The following is an 18,093-nucleotide window of genomic DNA, read 5'->3' on the forward strand; positions in this document are numbered from 1 at the left end:
GGAGGAGGCCCAGCTTCATATCTGAAGTCTTGCCCTAGAATATTCCAGAAGGCTTGTTATAGCAGTGTTGCTGTGGAAGATCCTACTGCTAAAATGATGAGGTCTCTGGCAGGGCACTCCCAGCAGGAGGGTGTGGCCACCACTTGGAACCTACATTGCCCAACTATTTCACATTCAGTGATTTTTTTTAATTGATTTTTTTTAGTTCCCTCCCAGGGATTAATGAGTTGACTTAATACAAGTCTTCATAAATAAAATAAAGTTTGGCTTTCTACATATAGGACAAAAATCACAACCCAGAACCCCTGCTTCAAGAGTCTTTGCAGACTCCTGGCTTCTTTGGGGCCTCCCATTTCTACTGGGCCACCACTGGCTAAGAGATGTCCCTTGGGGATGACCTAAGGCCTTGCTGAAGCCCCATCTTCAGACTGTTCATGAGGCTGCTGACCCCATCTCTGTTTCCCATTCTCCTCAGAGAAAACACTGCAGCGAATGGCACAACAAAGCTAGCCCTAAATTCCAGAAAACCAACAGGCTTTCCTCTCTCCTGGGAGGAAAAAAAAACTTCCAGAAATGAGACCATTTGGCCATTTGGCACACTGCAGCTTTCATAGGGAAGTCAAAGCCCTGGGGCCTGAGAGAAAATGCCCTGATTCTCCTGTTAAAAGAACCTCATAGACTACTGAACAATTTACCCCTAAGATGAATCTTGCTGTAAATGGAAACTCAGTCTTCTGACCCCTCTGGGGTGAGGTCCACTGGACACAGATACACCTTGCCACAGTCTTCTGGCCTCCAAAAAACATTGTTTCCTTATTTTCTCAGTGTCCGTTAGGGGTGTCGGAGTGTGGCCTACACAGCAGTAGGCACTAAATCAAAACGTGTCTCAAGAGCATCAGTGTTCACAAGTGGCCTTGGTGTGGGACCTTCCAGAAAGCACGGTCATCCTAATGCAATCACAGCCGCCCTTCTGGGCTTCTCGGGAGGCGGCTGAGCACCACGTGGATCCTGCTCGCCTCCATAGCCTCTCATAATTTAAAAATGCAGGAAGCTGGGGAAGACTGCCCCACCCACGGTATCATTCCAGAAAAAGCCGGGTCGCAGAGGCTACCCTCTATTCTTGCCTGTTAACATTCATAAACAGTCTTTAAAAGTTCCAGTGTTACACCTTCCTTGCATTTCTTGGGATTTTAATGTTCATCTCTTGCGAATTTTTGAAGTCTGAAAGATGGATGGAAAAGATTTTGGAAGTCACTGAATCCCTGAAGCAAAGCCCACGCCCTCCTCACAAACAGCTTTGAAGAGATCTAGATTTCAGATCCCATGATCTGTTATGTCAGAGGAAGGCATGCAGAAGACATGCTCTGCACTCAGTCTCGCCAGGGCAAGAGTAGACCCGACCTCCTTGAAGAATGAGACCTTGTTCCATTCTCTTCCCTTGCCTGTAATGCCTTGAAACAAGCGAGCGGTTCATAGGAGCTTTGCAAGATATTACAGAATTGCAGTGTGTATTTGAAATTCAAATGCGCATGGGATTCGTGCATTTTATTGTCCTGTGGCTCATGTCTCTTAAATAAAGCATTTCCCCTGTGTAGGCGCTCCCAGGGGCTCCACATGAGGTCAGCGCTGGGGTGGCTTTGCCAGGGTCAGAAGGCTGTTCTTCCAGGAAGGGCTGCAGAGACCCTGGGAACAGGACCAGCCCAGCTCACAAGTATGAAGAGAATGTCGGAGAGGAAGTGGTGGCTGTGAGTCAGCATGAGTCATCTCGTTCCAATGAGAACAGAGACTGAGGTGTGCGCCCTTTTTTTTTCTTTTTCTTCTTCTTTTTCCCTCTTTTTTCTTTCTTTTCTTTCTTTTTTTCCCTCTCTTAATTTCTTTCTTTCTTTCCTTCCTTCTTTCTTTCTTTCTTTTTTCTTGGTCTCAGCCATGTGGACGTGATGGGGAATGGAGGGAAGTCGTGACAGCAGGCTGCTCAGGCGGCGGACTGGCATTCCAGGCAGGCTGTGGCTGAGCCAGCGTGCGCCTCAGTCCTCCGCAGCTCCGCCGGCGGGAAGGTGGAGCCAGCCGCTTCTCCCCGGTGAGTCCGTGTCTCTCATTTTTATGATCATTTCTAGCGTCTGCCCCTGAGTCTCGGATGGGTTAAAGCTGTTGCATCTTGGAGGGGATACCGCATTCGAGACTTGGAGCACCCCTAATCTCTGCCCCCACCCCCAGAACCACTGTGTTGTAGGGTGCTTGTCTCCGCGGTTAATGGGGAGCAGGTTGATACTCGTCGTGCACTGTGTTATCCCAGGAGAGACAGGGGTGCTGGGCTGGAAAATAAGCTGTTCCAGTCTTGTCTCTGGAGCCATGGAGAAATTCAGAGATGGAGGTGGGTGAGTGGGTGCTAACCCAGGGGTGCTGAGGTTGGGCTGGCTTCCGCTTCTCAGAGGTGGAGGGAAGACAGCCCCTGAGAAGTTTCTGGCCGCGTGGTCTGAGCTGCCCAGTTTTTAGTGCAAGAATATATAGTAGAGAGGCAGCATTTGGGCTTCCTTCTCTATGAGCCTATGAATGATTCTGGGAACTTATTTTATGTCTTTTCTTTTTGCTTGTGATTCAATGGCACAAACCGTGATAAAGTCAGAAAGAAAATATGTGGGGGTCCGGGGGCTTGGGGCCAGCAGGGGAGGTGAGGATTGGGTTGTTGAGTCCTTGAGGCCTGATATGACCTTGATAATGTGTTTCTCAACCTGTTACTATTCTGATGAGGCTTAGCTTTACAGTCAAGTAAAATACAGGAAACATTTTTTTTAAATGTCATTCTAGTTACTGTAAATGAAACGGTTAAAATGTCATAAATACCTCGTGATAAACATTTTTTGAATTTGCTTAAAAAACTGCACACCAGTAAGCAGGGTATGACAGGGAGCTTTTTCAGTAGAGTCATTTGAGTGTGTGGGCTTTCTGGGTTAATAATGAGTCAGCACCCAATTTCTAAAATTGGAGCAGCTCTAAGAGAGCAAGTGATCTGCCCCCGAGCCCAGCACGGTGGCTGGCCGGCCCCTCCAGGACGATCTGGCTGTTAGGTCTTTGGTTAAAATCAACTCTGGGTGCCTCCCTTGTGTGGCGACCCCCTCCTCTTCAGTCCCAGCTCTTGTGGGGGACTTAGCTTTGCTAAGGGGTCCCTCTGCCAGGACCCTCCCCTTCGGCTGATGTTGATTTTTTAGGGTCAGCCTTGACAGACCTGGCTGAGTCTCTAATTTGTTAAGTTACAAATCCAGAGTTTATGAAGGGCTGGGATGGCCCAGGGTTAGGGCTGCATCCCGTGTCCCCATGTCATCACACCTGCTGAAGGATGGAGTGGGAGCAGGGACACGTGATAGCTTGAGCTTTGAAGCTGGCCTTCTGCGCCCGTCACGGAGCAGGGAAGGGTTTGGGGCGGGGTGGGGTGGGGTGTCACCTTAACCTCAGAGAGCAGGATTCCAAGGGAGAAATCTTCCCTTGAACCTGACTCTTCTTATAAACCGAGAAAAATGTTAAGAAAATTAAAAAAAAGCTGGAGTTGCAGGCAGGAGGCTCAAAAAACGAATGCAGTTCTGTTTGAATCCATGTCCAACCCCCTCAGATTCTGTTGGCCTGCCCAGGATCAGTGGCTGTTTGGGGGTTTTTGGGGGGTTTTATTGTTGTTGTTGTTTTGCTTCTTTTTTTTTTTTTGTATTCAGATGACTATGGGTTACCTATTCTTTGGATCATGGGCTCTATTGAACCCTAATGTTGCAAGGCTCTGGTAGCCTTGGGCTTCCAGACTGTGGTTTCTGCCTACCTCGGAGGGCCACTGGGGAAGCTCAGAGACTTAGCATCAGCTTCCAGACTTCCAACAGGGTCTGGACACACAAGAGAGCCCCTTGATGTTACCTCTATCCACTTCCCTTCTTACCTTGACTCTGAAGGCATCTGGGCTTGCGGCCCCTGAGTTAGTGGCATGACTTTCCCAAGCAAGATCTTGTAATTTCAGTGTAATCAGTTGGTGTTCCAAGGCTGAGATTCTCGGGATCAACTTGGGGCCTCAGCAAGGCAGATGACAGGGGTTTCTGAGGTGGGAGCCCAGCCCAGTCTGTCTCTCTTGGTGAGTGATCTTTGTAAGTGCTCGGAGAAATGCCATCTTCCTGGAGAGAAGAGCCCCATTAGGCAAAATGCCCTAAGCAGTGCCTCAGTGGCTTGGGCACATGAGCATTCTCTCTTGTCCCCATTTCAGAGAACATTCCAGGTGTCAACTATGTTCGTCACTAGGTCCTGAGTCTCCAAATTCCCTGGATAAGCGCCGTTGGGAAGTAGTTTTGAGGCGGTTGATTTTATCCTAGATGTTGATTGTATTCTTTCATGTAGAATTCGGGCAGTTGTATGAACGCTGGAAGTCAATTTACCGCTTACCCATGAGAAATAAGTCTGTGGCAAACTGATATGATCACTTTTATAATCAGGAGAGTCATTTAAAAAGGCCAGAAATAAGGCTCTGGGCAGGTCTGAAAATAGAGCATTCATTAATATGATTTGCTGCTCTGTCATATTTTCCGACTACCAGAAGATGCTGATTCTAAGTGAGGATGCAAGCAGGGAGTAAAAAGGGAAACAATCTACAAGAGAAACTGAGCAGATATTTTAAAAGGACACCTGCAGCAAGAAGAAAATGCTGACAGTTTGATGACACTCGGAAATGGCCCAGTGCCCTATTGTCATGGTGCCTTCAGCTTCCAGACCGGCCTGTTGCTTGCGGGCCCTGTCTCCCCCTCCACACCATTCATCAGCATCCCCATTCATCAGCACTCGGGCTTTCATTACCTCCTGCCAAGAGGATTTTTGTGGTGCCTGACTGGTGTGCCACCACTGGTTGCCATAAGCAGAGCTCACCCCCATGTCGGGCAAGTTACTAAGCTTCTTGGTGTCTTGCCTTCTTCATTGTAAAATGGAATTGATAAGAGTACCAGCCTCTTGGGTCCTTGTTAAGATCAGTGACGATGAGCACATGGGTTACAGTTGTTAAGCACACAGTCACTGACTCAGACATACACCCGGACACCGTTCTGTCCCAGCCTGGGCCCCCACAAAAAATGGGCTCTCGTGCTCCTGTAGCGAGTTCCCATCTGTGTCACGTTCTCCGTTTGCAGGACATCTATTAATTAGGTAAATGGGAAATGCTTCATGGTTCTGTCCAGGAAAACACAGGATACTAGATGTTGCCGTCCTCGTGGCCATCATCTCTTAACGTCAGCATCATCACAGTGAGGACAGCTCCCCTTGCCTTCAGCCCAACCACATGATAGTAACTTTCTGTGCATTTCCTTTAGCCCCCTGCCCACGAAGCACACACATACCCACCCTGTAAGATAGGAACCACAGCCGGTTGCTCGACTTATTCAAGGTGCACTCATCCTGGGCAGGTGAATCAGGCAGGGCAGCTGTTCTGAGGAGGGCGCCTTTACCTCCATCAGGAGAGGAGAGTCAGGAAAAGCCAGGGCTCCCAAGGGTGCTGTCTGTAATCCAGCAGATTGGGGCCCCCGTCCCGAGAATCCAGGACCGCTGGCCTTAGACCTGCTCCCAGGGTGGAAGCAGCTGGATGCCGTACCCAGGCTTCCTGTCTAAAGGCAGTTCCAGTCCCCTTCTAGCTGTTTGAGAATCAGTTCAGTACATGGAGCTGACTCATATTGAAAATATTAAGTAAGATAAACTTAAAACTAAAACAAGACCGAATAGAACATGACCTTTCCTTGCCAATTCTGAAGATATCCAAGATCGTGCAGTGCCCCAGAAGCCGAATTCACACACTTCCTGCAGGGGTCCACGAGAAGGGCCACCTGAGTCCCTTCATCCAGTCAGCCTTCTCTGATAACCGCACTGCGGACATAAGGCCTCGGGGGCTTTATACATGGCCTTTCTGGAAGTCGAGGCTTTGCACGCTGAGCATGGCTGGGTCATGTTGGTCCATTACAAATGGTGCCACTTGGTGGGCACTTTTGTCCTGCAGCTGCTACCTGTCCCCAAGCCCAGAGGACCATCTCTGCTCCCAGTGCCGCAGCAGGGCAGTCATGGGTTTGGCCCAGTGCTGGGGGGACAGACCTTGGGCACCTCCCAACGTCTGGAGGGTTCTGGTTAGACCGCAGAGCTCAGGCGAGGGGAAGCCAGCAGTGGATCAGAAGGAAGTTGGGCCCACAGGAAGGAGGAGTGGTGGGGAGGCTTGTTTGGTCTCAGATGATTCCTCTGATTAAAAAGAGAGAGAGAGAAACACCCAGTTTTCTTGCATTTTCTATACTAGAAAAAAGCTAATGGCGGTAGCAAATCTTATCCATTGCGGTTTTCCTGCTTATCCTTTGTTTTTAGGATCTATTACCTTGCAAGGAAGGTTTTCTGCCAAGGAGGCTTTTAGCCTTTCCCTGTATGCTGCCCTTTCAAAACTGTATCATACTTCAAATACTGGAATTTTTATCAAAGGCATAAATGTATCATTTTCCCTGGACAAATCATTTGTAGAGTGTGAGGAATGCCTGGGTTTCTATCAATTTAGGCAAATATAAGGGAAAACTTTACAAAATAGCAGCCCTCCAGCAACCACCAGGCTTACTTTCTCTCAGACGGAAAAAGATTGGAAGCAGGCTGTCCAGGGCAAAGGTCAATGGGCAGCCAGTTCATTCATCTCTCTTCTCTGCGTCCCTTAGCAGTGGCTCCCTTCCTTAAAATTGTCTTATGGTTTTAATAATGCTGCTGGAGCTCCAGCCATCACCTCTGCATTCCACACAGGAGGAAGGAGCAAAGTAGGTCACAGAAAGCTAAGCATCGTCAGTCTTCTTTCAACAGTTTTCCTAGAACCCCCAAGTAACTCTTTATGCCTCTTTTATTGGCCACCGTATCTGTAAAGCAGCCTGGGGAATGCAGTTTCTTAGCTAGGTACATTGCTGCCTCTGACAACACAGGAGTTGTTGATGACACAAGAAGTAGAGGAAAATGGAGGTAGGAAAGGCAACAAGCAGCCTCCACGACAGAGTGCTCCTGAAGACAGCTGGATTTATGTTCTACAGCATTCTTGGTCCCATGACTAGGCCCAGGACAAGTCACTTAGCTCCTCTGGGGTCAGAGTCTACTTTGTAAAATAACCACATTGCTCTCATCAGAACTCAGAGGAGGAGACTGACTTCAAGGGCAACTTGGAGGAGGATGTTCAAAGGGACAGAAATCACTTGTTTGATTTTGGTATTAATAGTCAAAGAAGATTTCCTTTCATTCATGCATCAGGAAATACTTCACATTTACCCAATAAAATAATGAAAATCCAAACACTCCTTTGTTTACTGAATGCTCGCTTAGGGCCAAGCACTCTTCTGGATGCTTTGCAAAGATGACTTTATTTAGTCCTCCCAGAACTGTGTGGCAGGTTATCATTACCATCCCCATCATTCAGACGAGGAAGCTGGGATGCAGAAGGGCTAGGGGAGCCCTTCTACCCCTTCTAAGGAGCCCGCTAGATCAACTCTCAGTAAGGAGAGGAGCTTCTTTTTGAACCCAACCGTCGGGTTCTTTGACCCAGGGATGTGGAGGTGAGCTGGCAGACCAGCTCTTTCCTATTTCTGTCTTTCTGGTGAAATAGACATGAGCCCAATAACATCAGGCCATTGTAAGTGCCCCAGGGGACGGGTGCAGGGAGGCGGGGAGCCTTACATCCTATAGCACCTCCTGCCTCGAAGGAAAGCAGTCCAAGCTTAGCATTCTTTCCCCCAAAGAGCACATACCAGGAATCTCAGCTATGTCTGGGTTCATGACTCACCCGTCTGTTGTAGCCAGCTTTTCCAGAGTCAGCTCAGGAGTCAGGACCACACCCTTACAGCCCCGAGGATACCAGACTGGGCTTCCTCCAGACTGGGCCTCCAAGGTTCGGCAGTGTTCCAGTAAAGAGCAGAATGGCAGAAGGAGAAGAGTTTCAGCTCCAAGGAAGTGGAGTTTATTCACATAATTCAACCTGATCAAAGGCCAGAGAAGGTGAACCGGTCATACCCTCCATTCACATGACCCCATTACCTGGTGGCACAACCAGGGTCGTGAGGATACATAAGACAGGATGGATTTTTTTCAGCAGGGGGTGTATGCTGTCGTCATTCTGCCGTGGACTGAGTCCCCTTCTGTGTTTGCTTTGTACCCTCTCAGAGCCTTGTTCATCCTTCTTCCTTCTCCAGCTCCTTTACATTACGTGATACATTTATGCCACTGCAGAGGGAAAATTCACATAGACGGATGGCTGGCCAATGAAACACATAGGCTGCAATGGGAGATGGAGATTTTAGGAAAGCTCCTTGCAGGAGCCTGACATCTAAGAGGCTTAACCTTTTGTCCTCCACTTCCCTCTGTCTTCCTGTGTGGAATGCAAAGGTGATGGCTGGACCTCCAGCAGCCTTCTTGAAAACACAAGACAACATGGAGAAAGAAAGGCAATGCTAAGGATGGCAGAGCAGGCAAATGGTCCCAGGGCTTTGGGAGACTAGGTGTTTTGCCTGGAGATGTGCCTATTTTTGGAGTGGGTTGACCTGATTGATGCAGAGGGAGGTATGAGACATCACTGCTGAAATTCAATCTGCAGGTCAACTAGGAGGGTCTGTTGAGACATCAGTTCCCTTTGTGTGGAGCTGCCTTTTATGCCTCTGGTATGAGGAGCAATAGTTCAAGGCTGCGTATAGTGAATTTTATGGACTCCAGGTGCTTAGCCTTTGTGGCTCCTTCCTCATGTAAGGACATATCCTGACTGTCGCGATATAAAGATGAATGCCATTTAAACTGGATTGATCATTATATGTTCATTTTCATTATATTCTGGTTTCTCTTCTGATTTTAAAATAAATGAAAACATTTAGGGCAGAGAGCAGCCATAGAAGGGCGCGGGACTCTTGGCCGCCCTGCTGCAGAGTCTCAACAGCTACGACATTCACGTCACCTCGGGAAATGACGATGAGGATTTTTGGAACAGATTCGTCCCTCTTGTGCCCATTTCCCTATCATCTCCCGTCTCCCCGATAATTGCTCTACTCATCTAGCCGATCTGTTTAGTGGGTACAAATTTCAGTCTATAGTGCTAAGGTATCAAGGATGTAACTCCTTTATTCTCAAAATCTCTTGAAGCTCACCCTGCCCCTATATTACCCCCTCAACCCGGCTGAGGGAAAATGCGTGTTCTGTTATTATCGGGAACCCTTGTTTGTCCCAGTGCTCCAGGAGTCATCACACAATCTCAGGGGTGCGGGGGGCCAGACAACGGGGGTGGGGCAGTCTGCTCTCTGAGGTGGCCGCCACCTTTGCTGTTCAACACCTGGGACCCAGCAGGTGTGGGGCTCCAGAGCCCCTCGGCCTCCCACTGCAGCCGGAGGAGCCTGCGTGACCTGGTGGTCTATCCCTGACCCGGGCCCCTCCTGGAAATATGCCACTGCTCCCAGCCCCTGCTGCTGCAGAGCGTCTGGTGGGGGCACCCTGTCTAGGCCTCATCCTATCTGCCGACTGCTGCTGGGCCTCTCCTAACCTGGGCCCCTGTCCTAGCCTTGGCCTTGGCCTGGGTAGGGGGCAAGAAAGAACAGTGATAGCAGAGGAGTCAGAAACATAGCCCTCTCAGAGGACCTGCAGACATCACATGCTATCTTCTTCTGACTTTCCAAAGCCTCCAGAACAGCACCGTTCAACCGAACTCTCCGGGATGATAAAAATGTGTGCTCTCCAGGCCACTAGGCAGCCACAAGCCATATGTGGCTACTGAGCACTTGAAAAGTGACTGATGTGACTAAGAAATGGAATTTGAATGTGTATTTTATTTCAATTCATTTAAATTTAAATATACGTAGTCACATGTGGCCAGTGGCTGTCATATTAGAAAGCATGTATCTAGAGCATGTTTTCCTAATCTGGGCAGCTTTGAAAGATGGGCCATCACCCTGGCAACAGATGTGGCCCTGGGGTGAAGAGGTCAAGTTGAGCCTGGCTCTCAGTCAGTTGTCAGAGGGGTGGAGAGTTTCTGGGCCAGGCAGGTGAGGCTCCCACATCTTGGCCAGCAGGGCCACTGTAAGCCTCAGTATCCCCCTCTCTGGGGATAAAACCTCAAGCGAACTGTCAGGGCCTCCAGTGTTCAGAACGACCTGCCCAGGAGGTGGTCCAGGCTGGGCACCTGACACCGAGAATATTCTTGCCAGTTGTCCGCTGGTTTCTTCCGGGCGTGAGGGCCTCAGGTGAGACGCCCACAGACAGACTGTCTGGGCTTGTGGTATTTGATCATGAACTTTCCTGTTTGGGGAAAGGCATCCTTATTTTTGTTTGTGTGGAGCCATTCTGGGGACTGAGGAGATTGGCCCAAGGGACACCTCAGGCTTGGTCCCTGTCATTGTCATCCTACACATCCTTCAAGTGAGTCTTTTGACTCTTTTGGCTTGTTAAGGGAGAAGCATTAAACCATGTTCAGCCATAATGGACAGGAAGCACACAAGCCGCAGGGAGCTGAGCTGAACGGGGTGAAGGACAGCCAGCACAGGCCCCAGGCCCAGGCCCCTCCTCCCCCATGCCCCCGGTCTGTTCTACTGCGCAGCAAAAGGATGTCCTTCCACAGGCATGGGGTGCTGGGACATGCTGTGTCCCTCCCCTGAAGCCAGGCCCCCAGGCGCTGTGCTGTTTGCTCTATTCCACGGACTGTCTGGCCACATGGAGGCCATGAGCCACCACGAGGAAGCTGCCTCCGCTCCCCCAGCTCCTGGCCACACAACCTCAGTGTCCCCTGGCCTCCATCTCCTGACTTGAGAAGTAGGGACAGAGGAGTAAGTGCCACAGAGGGTGGTTTTGAGGATGAGAGCGCTCACCGCGTGGAGAATTCTTAGCCAAGTGACGCACACCATAAGTGTTCCGTGGTACTGGCTGTGGTTACTGGAAGGGCTTCCTAATTTTGCTGTGTGTTTCTGACCACAGACACCTTTCTCTGGGGCCCCCTGATCCCCCCCAGCCATGGTCCGTCCACTCCGAGGAATCCCATCATTCTGCCTCCACATTCCATTTTCTCCAGGCCCAGGGGGAACGTGAAATGTACAGGCTAGAGCTAGGGGAGAGAGATCCCGTTGTCTTTTCCTTCCTTTATTCCTTCGGTATCCCTCAAGTGTTTTCTGAGACCTCTGGAGGCAGGTGATAAGCAAATGTGGTTGTTAGAAGGGCTGCTGGAGGGGCTGCCGGTGGTGCAGGGTGAGGGACGGGCCTTACGGACACGGTGTGGGCTGTGAGGTTACCTCCACTTGCGTGGAGATCTGAAAGGAGTCGGTTTATGCACTGGTGTCTTGCTTTGTTCTCCCTGTATGGATTGACAGCTAGAGTAGGTTCCGGCTCCCCCTAGGGATCTGTATGACGGTGAGTGAGTCACCAAGCCTCTCTGATCATCTGTACAGTGCAGTGGGGTGACCCCCACACTGGGAGCTCTCAACAACCCAACTCGGGGTCATCACCATTACAAAGACACTCTTCACTTCCTATCAGGAGTTCTTTGGGGTCAAAGGACACGGCCCACCCCAGCAGGCCTTCTAGGTGAGCCCCAGAAGGGGCCCTTTAATCTGTACTTAAACCCCCCTCTCCTCCCAGAGACGGCCCATCCCATCACTGCAAAGCGCTGGTGGAGAAGCCGGTAGATCAATAATGCAAAGCCTGTTTTCTGGCACTTCCATAAGTTGGACGTCGCCCTGAAGCAATCCAGTCATATCCGTGGTCACGACGATGGTCATAATTCAGCACACTCATTATCATTCACTGGGCCATTCTTCTGTCCCAGAAACTGCTGAATTATCACAGAAGCCCTGGCTTCTTTTTCGGTGAACCCTTCTAGTCACCTGGCTGTTAGCACTGTGCTCAAGCTCTTCTTCTTCCCGTAGTTTCCGAAAGTGGGTGCTTAGGTGTTTGGCAGCCTTGACCCCAGGCTGCCCTTCTGGTCATGGTCCCCAGTTTTCTGATGTCTCCCTTCCTGTGAGCGCAGTGACCTGCCTTGTCCTGGACCCAAGGCTGAGGTGTGGGATCCACACACCCATCTGTTGGCCAACATCGTGGCCTCTTTGTGTGGGGGATGTGTGCAAAACCCCTTCTCCCGCATTTTGCATCTGGGTACTGACTTTTGGTTTAATCTCCTAGATTTAGCCTAAATACTCCCTAACATAAAATATGAAGCTTGACTTCATTTGCAAGTTAGAGAGGGGTCCCTCCCTTTTCCTCTTCTCCGGAAGACCGTTTGGCTCAGTGTAGACAGAGAGCAGAGACCTCTGGCATCCACTAGGGCCTGTCTTCAGGGTTGCCCGCATCAAGCATTCTGGGGCACCCCACTGAACACCAGCAGCTCCCCTTCCTGCACAGGTTTCATGGTTGCAGATGAAGGGGGTGACAAGACACATCACAAAATCAAATGTATGGTGTGACCCCATGGACAAACAGGGCAGGTACTGATGATTTACGCGCTCAGCCAGACTTCTGCTAATGGATAGACACCCTCTTTCTGTCTCATTCTCCCCACCTCCCTCCTTAAACACTGGCAGCTTTCCTTCAGTGAGGCTCGCAAACCCTACAGTCCGATGCCAGATGCTAGCGGTCAGTCACCTTAAACATCTAGAACATCTGAACGCTCAGGTGGCGAGTGTTGGTTTCGTTGCTTATACAGAGTCACACCCTCGGGGTCTGTGGCTTGGATGAATTTGATTCACTTCTGGTAGGCTTTTCAAGTAGGCACCCCTGAGCCCGGCCTGACAGATGGGCGCCTGTCTCTGTGCAGCGGTCCCTTTGAAGTCCCCAGAAGTGCCTGCTCTGGGGAAGGGAGAGCAGAGACGCAGAGTGAGTACAGACTGCCACCCAGCAGCACAAGTGGTGACTGCAGACCAGAATGTTCCGGCTGAGAAAGTGAGTCACCCAGGCACTGTCTTACCTCCCCGTAGTGGGTCCCGCCTGCTCAGTGTTCACCCGCTGCATCCATCCCCGGGGGCACTTGCACAGAATAGGAATGGTCACTCAAGGAGGACTGGATGGCTGCCTCCCCCAGTCATTGCATAGCCTTTAACCGAGCCCAGTCTCCTTGTAGCCCAACCCCACCTCCACCTGCCTTCTGCTTGCCAAAATTATTAGAATCTTCCAACTCTCATTTCTACTGCTCTCTATAAAAATGAATAGCCAGTGAGTGGCAAGAGAAGGACTTCTTACTGAGATGGAAATGGTTCTCCAAGTTTCAGGAAAAAGAATTCCAGAACTTTCTGAGCAAGCATCTTCCAAAGATCATTACGGTTGCTCAGTGCTGTAGTGGTGGTAAAGGGGAGGCCCCCAGTTCTCATGTTGGAGATTTTAATTTATATCTTGTGTAAAACTTAGGGGAGATTAATCATCCTGCTTAAACTGTATGTAGTAACTCAATTCTGAAAGGGCCTCCTGACAGCAGTAGGGGACGGAGAAGCTAATAATTATGGAACATGTTCCGTAGGCCTGGTGTGTGCTGGCTGCTTTATAGCTGTTAACTTGTTCAATCCCCACATCCATCCCATGAGGACTGGACACTCTTAGCCCATGTTGCAGACCAGCAGGCTAAAGTTCTCAAGAGTTTCAGGGAGCACAGACCAAGGCAGAACCCAGATTCTCACCAGCCTCATCCCCAAACACCACAAACCCCCAACTGGCCAATGTCGGGCTTTGTGTGGGATTCTGTTTTCCAAGACCACAACCAGATTAAACCCTTTTCCGATCTTTCAAATAAATCCTGCAAAGGAAGTCAACTTTTTTGAAACCTCTGCCCGAGCAGCTCTTCCACAACCTCAAGGAATCTTGCTGGAAGCTCTGTGAGTAGTCATGGGGAGCGCAGTCCTGCCGGGGGCACCTAGAGGTTCTCACCTGGAAAAGGGCCCTCATCAAAAGTGCCACTGACCTTCAGCTGATGCTTTTCAGCATTGGGGATGTCTCTCTTAGTCTGTCAATGTGAATAAGGAATAGAGTTTCCAGCTTTAATTAATTCTTTGAATAAGTTTTGAAAGCGAAAGTAAATGAGGGGTCAGACGAAAAGCACGCTCTCCCCCGTCTCCTACCCCGTTCCCATTGACCCCCCACCGAAACCCTGCTCTTCATCGCTTATCTGTCCAGAATTTCTTTATGCAAATGTTAGCTGGTATTTGAATGAATCTTTTCCCTTTCTTTCCTACTTTCTGAAAAAACCATCACAATCATTTTTACTGCTAAAGCACTTTTGTGTTCTCGAGAGCACTGGGCTGTGGTGTTCCCTCCCTGCGTTCCTGGCTGCTGGGCTGGCCACACTGCCCCTTCTCCTGCACCCTGGTCCTGTGCTTGTGCGGGCATCTGGGGGACAGGTGGGTGCACAGGGAAGACACCGTTTACATGCTTCTGTGCCTGGTAAAGCTCCAGGCCAGAGCGGTCAGGCCTATCCTGAGGGTCCAGGGCAGTGGGCTGAGATGTGCTCGCACAGCCCAGGACTCTGCTGACCCAGGGTGGCGATCAGGCAGCTGGCTGAGGGCCAGAAAGGGGAACGGTGACTTGGATGCCTGGGGCTTCATGAGGGCCCGGGACCCCCACAGCCAGCTTGACACCAAATTTTATTCACAATAGAGATGGATGAGGAGGTGGAGATTGAGAGTTGAAAAAGAAAAAATTCATCTCAGAATTATTCTAAGCAAATCTCCCTAAGTGAAAGTTCGTGCTTTTGCCGTGGCCAGAGGCACCTCAAGTGGCCACGGCTGACATCTCAGGGTCTTCTCTGGGCCTGGCCCTTGTCCAGGTGTCCCGGAATCACCCTCCGTGAGGATCTCCATTTCTCAGGGGGGAAGGTGAGGCTGTGATCACAGAACTAACGAGTGGGGGAGCCAGAGTTCAGGCCAGACAGCCAGCCGGCCAGTCCCAGCTGGTTTCTCAGCAGTCAGCTGTCTCACAGTGGGCCCCAGGGCCCGAGGGGCTTCCTGAAGTTTACCCTCAAAGCACCTATGGGGTTGCAGGACAGAAGGCAGCACGGAGCCCAGGGAGACAGGACATCCGCGCTGAGACATGACAGCCTGGGCCCCGTCTGGGTGGCCCTGCTCCTTCCAGAGGCCGGCTGGCACCTGAGAGGCACCTCCCGACTGGGACTGTTTCCATCAGCAGGATTTTGAGCTGTATGGAATGCCACGCTTCTAAAACAATCTGTAATTCGACACCAACAAACAGGAAAGCAAATGTGTTTATAAGAAGGCGATTTATTTTCGGGGGGAAAGAGTTTGGGGGAAGACACCAGCAGAAAAAATGACAAAGAAAGTGAGTGGAAGTCCAGACTTCGTGAGTCATCCTTCAAGGCCTCTGTGTGTGTTTACGGGCTGAATCGTGTCTCCCCAGAGCTCATACGTTGAAGCCCTACCCCTTGAGTAACTCAGAATGAGACCTTATTTGGAAATGGTGTCATGGTAGACATGATTGAAGATGAGGTCATAGTGGAGAGGGTGGCCCCTTTTTCAATGCGAGCGGTGTCCTAATGAGACGGGGACATTGGGATACAGACATACGCACGGGGAGAAGGCCAGGTGGGGATGGCAGTAGGACTGCCACAAACCAGGGAGGCTGGGAGGGAGGTTGCCGTCAGATTCTCCTGTGGCTGCCTCCAATGGGAGCGTGGCCCTGCCACACCTTGATCTCAGACTCCTCATCTGCAGAACGGTGAGATAATACGTTTCTGTGGTTTGAGCCCTCAGTTTATCATCCTTTGTTACGGCAACTCTAGGAAACTAAAACGGTCGGTGCACATCCTTCCCGATGCTGAAGGAGGCTGCTCTGAGCAGCTTTCCATCCCGAGTCCAGCTCAGCTTGGATTAGCCACCACCTGTCGGCGGTGGCCGTGCTCGGCCTGTGTCTGGGCAGTCCTGCTTTAGTTAAGCAAATAGAATGTTCTCGCTTTGTTTTAACTTTCCTGAACTGTAGAACCAGAAGTCAAAAAGTGGAATTTGATCTTCGCATTAGGTTTTTGAAAAGGGGTAAGGGTGGGAGGTGGGGAGGGTTGAGGAGAAAGACCCACTTCAACTTTATATGTGATGGGATCCATGCTGTGGTGGGCCACACGATGTGTCCCCAGGCAGGATGGGGGGGGTGTTTGCTGAGCCACAGTCTGCACGCGAGCAAGCGTGAGCAGAGCACCATCTAACCTCACACCAGGATCTCCCCTGGCGATCGGAACTTTCACCCACATTGTCCTTTGCCCGCTCCTTTCCCTTCCTCCAAGGGTCACCTGCATCCCTCCAAATTATAATTTACAAAGCAAGCAGAGAGGCTCCAGAGGGCTGGGAAGTCACACTTTTGCGGGGATTTTTTGCCTTGTTTCCTAGTTCTTGAACAGGGGTGGCTGTGAACCTAACACAAAACATGGCTTTGACAAGCAGTTCAGAAAAACAGGAACCGCCAATTCATGAGAATTTAAAGAAAAAAATAGTTTAAAGAACTGAGAAGTTGCCACATTATAGTGAAAGAATGTCAGGTTTTGGAAATGACAAAAACGAGCAATTTTCACCTCGAAAACCCGGTGGCGTCGGTTACACAAGACATAACCACACACAAACACGAGCATTTCTTATAATGTCAGGGCATTTACAGTCAAGAGTATTTCATGGAAAGTTATTTTAGTAGCAAGGGTAGCCTTCAGCAATGAGTATTCGTCAAGAGAACGAAACCTTGACTTCAAAGTCAGGAGGCGGAGAAGCCCAGACTCTGAGCGGCGTCTGAGTGCGCTCACAGGGTGCCTCGGGGACCGGGGACTGGGTCCAGGGAGTAGTTCCGGGCAGTGGGAGGTGTTGAGACTCTTCTCCCACGGGTGCTGCCTGGGATGCCCTCGTGACTGGGCTGGGGACACACCCGTCACTGGCGCCCCTGGGTCGCTGCCTGTTTGCTATAAGCATCAGCCTTAAGCTTTTTAAATACCTCCTTTATTGTAAAATTGAGGGCCTTACTGGAAGCAAGCAGAATGGCTTGCAGAACTATATCTGCATGATGTGACTGAAGGTTTGATCTGTTACCCCAATGTAGTATCTGACGAAACTGTAAATGCACCAGGTGAAGGCGTCCTAAGGGTAGAGGTGCTGTGTGACTGCCCTAGGCAGAGGATTCCACTGGGGGACCCTGGTGGCAGGCCAGGTCAGCCATCAGGACACCAGGGTCGGGACTTCAGAACAAAAGACAGGGAAGAAGATAATCACCCCATTTCTCCCCATAGAGCTCTCTACTGTTCCCATTCCGACTTGTTTCCTTCCAGGGTTTTTCCTCTGTATAATATGTAATAATTGCATGGGCGGCCTATCACATAATTCAGTCTTCTTTAAAACGTAGACTAGTACAGTCCCCACAGCACCCTTTGCGCCATTTTTGTGGTCCCCTTACTCTTGCAGCCATGCACAACTGGCGTCCCTTCAGAAAATCCTGCCTTTGAGGGTGGACTTAACAGTTGCCCTCCCTGGGGCGCCTGGCTGGCTCCGTCGGTGGAGCACGCGACTCTTGATCTGGGGGTTAGAAGTTCAAGCCCCACATTAGGTGTAGAGATTACTTAAAAATAAAATCTTTAAAAAGAAAGTTGCCCTCCCTGAGGAGTTTTAGGATGTAAATTCAATAAACCGTGCACCGAAAGAAAATGGAAAAGATTAAACTTCGCCTCCAGAAATGCTGATTTTAAAAACAAATGTATAAATTAGCGGATTGTTCTGCAGGGAAGCTGGTTTAAAGGAGAAGGGCTGTGGTCTGCTAATAATTATTCCTTTATAAGTTGCCTGCTTATATTCTTTTTTCTATTTTTAAACTTCGGGGAGAAAGGCCTCTATGTGGTTGAACAGAACATTGAGAACCGTTGAGGTGCTCCCACAATAAAGCCTCCAAGAGACCCCCAAGGGGCTCTGTCATGGTCAGGCCAGGCCTATCCTCAGAGCTGGAGGGAGGCTTATCCGTGGTGTCTATGGGTCTTTGATGTCTCAGACTTCATGGCGCAATGGTCTTCTCGCTGTCTAAGCTTTTTTTGTTTTGTTTTTTGTTAGTTTTGTTTGTTTTTCTGAAAGGGAGGGAGAGAAGAGGCAGGAATAGGGAAAAGGAGAAGAG

The 18,093-nt window shown here is 50.0% G+C and overlaps 1 long non-coding RNA gene across 10 annotated transcripts in view; it reads left to right on the plus strand.

Annotated features, from left to right (window-relative positions):
* Positions 1-1,847: 1,847 nt before the first annotated feature.
* The window catches only part of LOC122915097, a 146,001-nt gene continuing 129,755 nt past the window's right edge, over positions 1,848-18,093 (plus strand). For all 10 annotated transcript variants that reach the window (XR_006385999.1, XR_006386001.1, XR_006386002.1 and 7 more), the window contains exon 1: positions 1,848-2,077. This is a non-coding gene — a long non-coding RNA (uncharacterized LOC122915097). The remainder of the gene's footprint in view (positions 2,078-18,093) is intronic.

Source organism: Neovison vison, chromosome 8 (assembly GCF_020171115.1).
Source record: "Neovison vison isolate M4711 chromosome 8, ASM_NN_V1, whole genome shotgun sequence".
Taxonomy (NCBI): Eukaryota; Metazoa; Chordata; class Mammalia; order Carnivora; family Mustelidae; genus Neogale; species Neogale vison.